At 39.2% G+C, this 5815-nt stretch overlaps 1 pseudogene; it reads right to left on the reverse strand.

Annotated features, from left to right (window-relative positions):
* Positions 1–3713: 3713 nt before the first annotated feature.
* Positions 3714–5585, reverse strand: LOC110310766 (annotated as a pseudogene).
* Positions 5586–5815: the final 230 nt, after the last annotated feature.

Consider the following 5815-nt stretch of genomic DNA (forward strand, 5'->3'; position numbering starts at 1 on the left):
AGTTGCCTCAAAGATGAAAGAGTCCACATGTAGACCCAAGTGACACTATGTTACCTTGTCCCCAAGTTATTTTGATTGGTGAATAATGATGCCAATAGTCAAAAGATGGCAGAAGAATCATTGGCAGGGTTTAAGATTCTGGGCTTGGGGTCAGAGAAGAACTACAAGGGAGGAGAGATGAAAGTGAGGAGAGGAGGAAGCCACCATGAGATAGGTGAGTGATGAAATAATGGCCATGAGGTTGGCTAATTGGGGTTAAGACCATCACTGATAAAAATGTGGCAAATTATATGATGGGATTAATGGCTGGGAAATATAGATAATAGCATACTGGATTATGCTGCCCAGCTCTGGTGCTGTTTAAGGCTTATTGTGAATATGAAGGTTGTGTGTGTCTTTTATGCAGGTACTAGATAGTTAAAGGCAGGGTAGAAACCCTTGATTGGGATTAAAATTGTCTACAACAATCAAATGTAAAATATATACTTTTTATTTATACTAACAAGTCAGGATCTATATAGTCAATTATATTTCATGCAGAATTTAGAGAAAATATTAATTCTAAAACATTCTTAAGTTATAGTCTCACTGATAAATCTTAACAGTCATTTCATCTACCTATCCTATAAGAAAATATAGAACAGACCCATCTAGCTTTTTAGGATGTGGCCTAATGAAATCAGGAATTGGAAATTCAGCGTTGCTTAGGACTCAAGAACAATCACCTTAAATGTGAATCAAAGGGTCTCTCTGGTTTAATAAGGAGATATGGATCAATGAGCCATGTGATAACATCAAAGAACAGTGATAAATTTCTGCCCTTTGCAACAGTACAGCTGGAAGAAATCCCAGAGATGAGAGGGAAAAGTTTAAGCTGTGCAAAAGCATTATCACTGAATGTGTTTGTTACAGTAACTGATGGCTCCAGAGTTTAGATGAGTCACTTCGAAGCTGACCCAGGGCTGACTTTATCTTTAATTGAAACTTTGAAAATCTTTGGAAAATGGGAGCAGAGTGAATGAGCCTAGTCTTACTATGTGAGAGTCATTGCTTTTGGTCTATGTGGCATAACAAAATATCACATACTATCATGTTTTGAAGAGAGAATGCACTTTCTTTACTCTTCGGGGGCTACAAACCCAATCATGCTGCCAGAATGATTGGTTATTGGTGATATCCCTTCTTGGTTTATAGATAATTGACTTCTCAGTTGTCACAGTGAAGACAGAGAGAGAGAGAGAGAGAGGGAAAGTTCTCTGCTGTCTTCTTTTACTTTTCTTTTTATTTCGTTATTTTTTATTTTATTTTATTTTTTATTGTTTTGCTAAGGACAATAAAATTTTATTTCCTCAAAATAACATGTCTCCACTGGGGAACCATTCATCATCTTTTCCTTCTTCTAATCTATGCATATACACACAGACAGATAGACAAATACACAGACACACAAACAGACACACACACAGACACACACACATACAGACACACAGAACACACACACATATCATTCTTTCTCATTTATGCTGAGCCAAATTGAACAATAATAAGTGATTATGAAGGCCTAATAATTTAGCTCATAAGTAAACCACATGCTTTGACTAGAGATGGGAAGGTGAGACCGGTTTTACATTTGGTTCAACTTGATATATCATCTTTACAGAGAAAGTATTACAAAAGCCAGAAACTGAAAATGCTATCAAAAATAAAGACAGTCCTAGCCTACCTTGCCTCATTGGAAGGCCACCATTTCATGAAAGGTTAAGAGTGTTCTTACTACTTGGTATTCAAGAGAACAGGATAGACCCTGGTCACCAATGTCTATTTTGATGACTGGAGAGAGACTGAGCAGTAGCCCTACACAGAAAAGTGTTTCAGCACGACTTCCGTCTACATTGACCAAAGGGGCTGAAAAGAGGTGGGTATCTTAGTTTGAGTTTTATTCCTATGAAGGGACTCCATGACAAAGGCAACTCTTATAAAGGTAAACATTTCATTGAGGCTGTCTTACTACTTCCGAGGTTCATTCCATTATCATGGGTTCTAAATCTTGATTCAAAGGCAGCAGCAGGAGACTCACACTTCCACACTGGGCAGAGCTTGAGCAATAGCATCCCTCAAAGCCCACCTACTCAGTGACACACTTTCTCCATCAAGACCACAGCTCCTAATAGTGCCACTTCCCATGGACCAAGCATATTCAAACCAATGCATTCCACACCCTGACATTCAAAGGCTTGTTCAAATGCATAAGTCTGTGGTGGTCATACAAAATATATTTAGTCTCCCTCCAAATGTCCCCACAGTCTACCACAGTCTCAATAATGTTAAAAGTTAAAAGTTCAAAGCTTCTTCTAAGATTCATGCCATCTATTAACTGTAATCTTATATAAATTTAAAATCAAAAAAGAATATAACATACCTCCAACACATTATGGCAGATGATATACATTATTGTTCCAAAATGTCATAGGGAGAAAATACTGGACAAAAATAAAATAAAAAACTAGATAGGCAAACTATAAACTACATCTCCATGTATGATGTCCAATTCCTTTCAGCACAGATGACTGCAACAAGCTTCTTTCACTTGGCCTGATTCCTCTCCCTGGCAGCTGCTTTCCTTGCCAGGTATCCTATAGCTCTGGCATTTTTCTCATCTTGGGGTCTCCAAGGCAACTTCAGCTTTACTACTTCTTGTTCCAATGACTGGACATTTCTACTGAGATCCTCGTAAGGCTTGGGTCACTACTCCAGCTCTGTGCTCTCTAGTTGATTCCACTCCACTGCTGCTGTTCTTCTTGGAGATCATTCCGTTTTACTAGTATCTCCAACTCACTGGGTTCTTCTGTTGCTAATAGGCTTCACAAATAGGCTCTCATTGGGTCTCTTCATGGTGCCAAACCTCAACTTCCTTGCATAACACTTTCAGTCCTAGGACATCAATTGTAACTAAGGCTGCACTTCACCGATGACCTTCTCTAGCTTCTCACAGTGCCAAGCCTCAGCTGTTCTCCATGACCCCTTCAAACCTTCAAAACCAGTACCACCTGGTGACGCTTACACATTACTAACTTGAGCTGCAGAACTATGTGCAACCTTGTTTATCTCTGGAACTCAGCTTCTTTGTGCTCTAAGAAAACACTTCCCAGATTTCACCTCAGTGTTGTAGGTCTCTTCTTAATCACTGCTAAAATCTGAGCCCCAGCTAAGGAACATCAATTGTCCCAGTAACACTTGCTATTTTGTTTTGTTTTCTTTTAACTTTAAACATAATTCTAACATACAAAGTTTGTCACATCCTTGGACATTTCTCTGCTTTGTATATAGTCATCACTATGCTCCACAGAAAGACCTCTTTTGAACCTCTCATGTGGTGACACAGCACTGTAGTCCTGATGCTACTAGTACAGTAGAGATGCCTCGGTGATTTAAGTTGAAAACAAGACCTTGATATATGGCCCTTGCACCTAGAATCAGGAATGTACAAATGTCTTTATTTAAAAATACAAAATAAATTATCTGAACGCACGGGCAATGACAACAATAAACCACTCTATATCATGAGTGGAAATGAGTAAGTGATAGTTACAGTGATCAGCCTGCCTTGTGCTCACTCATTTTCTTTAGGTGACTTCTCTGAAATTATCTGTGGGGAATCCACCTCGAGCTTCCTGTCACAGTTCATTGATAAGGACAAAGTACTATTCTAGGAGTTAGAACATACCACCTCCCAGACCTCCTCCCTTTCTATCCAATGCACCTGTTCCTGAGTCCTTCTCTTCTTTAGGGATTTCTGTTACCACATCTTTGACTGTAGTTAGCAAGGAGGCCACACCACCAGCAGCTGTTAAAGCAGTCTTACAATCTTTGTTGAATTAATAATTCCCTTTTCTACCATGTTCACAAAATCTCCAAGCATGGCATCACACCCAACTTTTGAGGAACTGCAGCATTTTCTCAACTAAGATCCTTTAACACCTGCATTCCTAGCAATCATCACTGCAAGAACTTTGAGTGTTCTTTTAATAATTTCAATACATAGTTTTTGATCTTCAATAGCAGGCTTTAATGAATCGAAGGCTGGGATGCACTGAAGCAAAGCTTGGGTCCTGACTAGAATAATACCTTCTTCAACAACTGCTCTTGCAGCATTAAAAGCACCTGTAACTCTATCTTTTTTCTCATTCACTTTAACCTTCAGCAGAGCTACTCCATCTGAAAGTTTAATAAATTGTGTATTCATCTTTTCAGTTTCATACTCACTAGCTGTGATGTCTAGCTGCTCAGTGATTTCTTGAATACATTTTATTTTCAATTTGAGCTTTGTCATCTTTTCCTTTCAAAAGCATAGTGTTCTCTTTAGTGACAATGACCTCTCTAATGTTTCCTAAGTCATGAGCTTGAAGATCTTCAAGATTTAGACTCAACCCCTCTTCTCCGACACCACACCACCAGTGTCAATAGCTATATTTTTAAGCTGGTTCTTACTATTGATCCCACACCCTCGAGCTTTGACTGCAAAAAAACTGAAGACTAACCTTTAGCCTGGTCAAAAGCTATGTGCTTAGAGTTTCTGTCTCTATCTTCAGTGATTCTATCCAAGGGCTTCCAATGAACAGTGGCAATTTTAAAGAGCTTGTGCAATGGACTGAACACTAGGAATTTTCTTTTCACTCATCAAAACATAGGCATCTTGGAATTCACATTATTGACCTATTTATGTGTCAATAAATGTGAGGAAATATATCCTCTATCATGCTTCATGCCTTCAATAATTTCTAACTAATCATTCAAGTTTTTTCCATCTTTCACTGTAATGACACCCATTCTTCTGACCATTTTCACTGAATCAGAAATGATGTTTCTAATGTTTTTGACTCCATTGCAGAAATTGTGCCAACCTGAGCAGTTTCTTCAGGGACTGTTACAGGTTAAGATTGTTTCCTAAGTTCATCAATTACAGCACCAACAGGCAATATCACATTTCTCTGGATTTCTACTGGATTAGTCCCTTTGCTGAACTATTCAAAGCCCTCCTTGACAATAGAGCATGCCAGAACTGTTAGCAGTGGTAGTACCATCCCAAGTCTTTTTGTTTGTGTTATTGACAACATCCTGAACAAGTTTAGCTCTGATTTATTATTATTATTTATCCTTCAAATCAATTGACATTGCAACAATGAATGCATATTTTGTTACTTTGGTACTTTCTCAAATCTGTTCTACAATCACCGTTCTTCCCTTCTGGCCCATTGTAAGACCTACAGCATTGGCTAAAAGGTCAACTACACCTTGAAGCCTTAAGGCTCAAGCATCTCTACACCAAGTTTTCCATCTATGGCATAGGACCAAGTGAAATTAAGAGCCTGTGCTTGGAAAACTGTTCTCAGTGTGGAACAACTGTGGGTATTGAAGAATGTCTGCAAGGCAGTGAGAGGAGTGGAAGAGGCAAGGTAGGCATTGTATAAGGAGGGAACCTCTTTTATTCTTGACTCTAAAGTTAGAGCCACATAGCAGAGTCTGCTGATTTCTGCTGCCTGCTGGGGAAGGACTAGCTTCCCTCCTTGTGCTGTTATATCCTTCATTTTCTCAGCTTGCTTGCCCTGGAACTTGCTCTGTAAACTCAAGTGATGTGCATGCCTATGTCTCCTGAATTCTGGGATGAAATCATGTACTACCAGGCCTGGACCTAAGCTTCTCTTTTCCTTTTCACGCCAGGGCCTAGCAAACACATAAGTGGATGCTCACAGTCAGCTATTGGATGGATCACAGGGTCCCCAATGGAGGAGCTAGAGAAAGTATCCAAGGAGCTAAA

This window comes from Mus caroli, chromosome 15 (genome assembly GCF_900094665.2).
Source record: "Mus caroli chromosome 15, CAROLI_EIJ_v1.1, whole genome shotgun sequence".
NCBI lineage: Eukaryota > Metazoa > Chordata > Mammalia > Rodentia > Muridae > Mus > Mus caroli.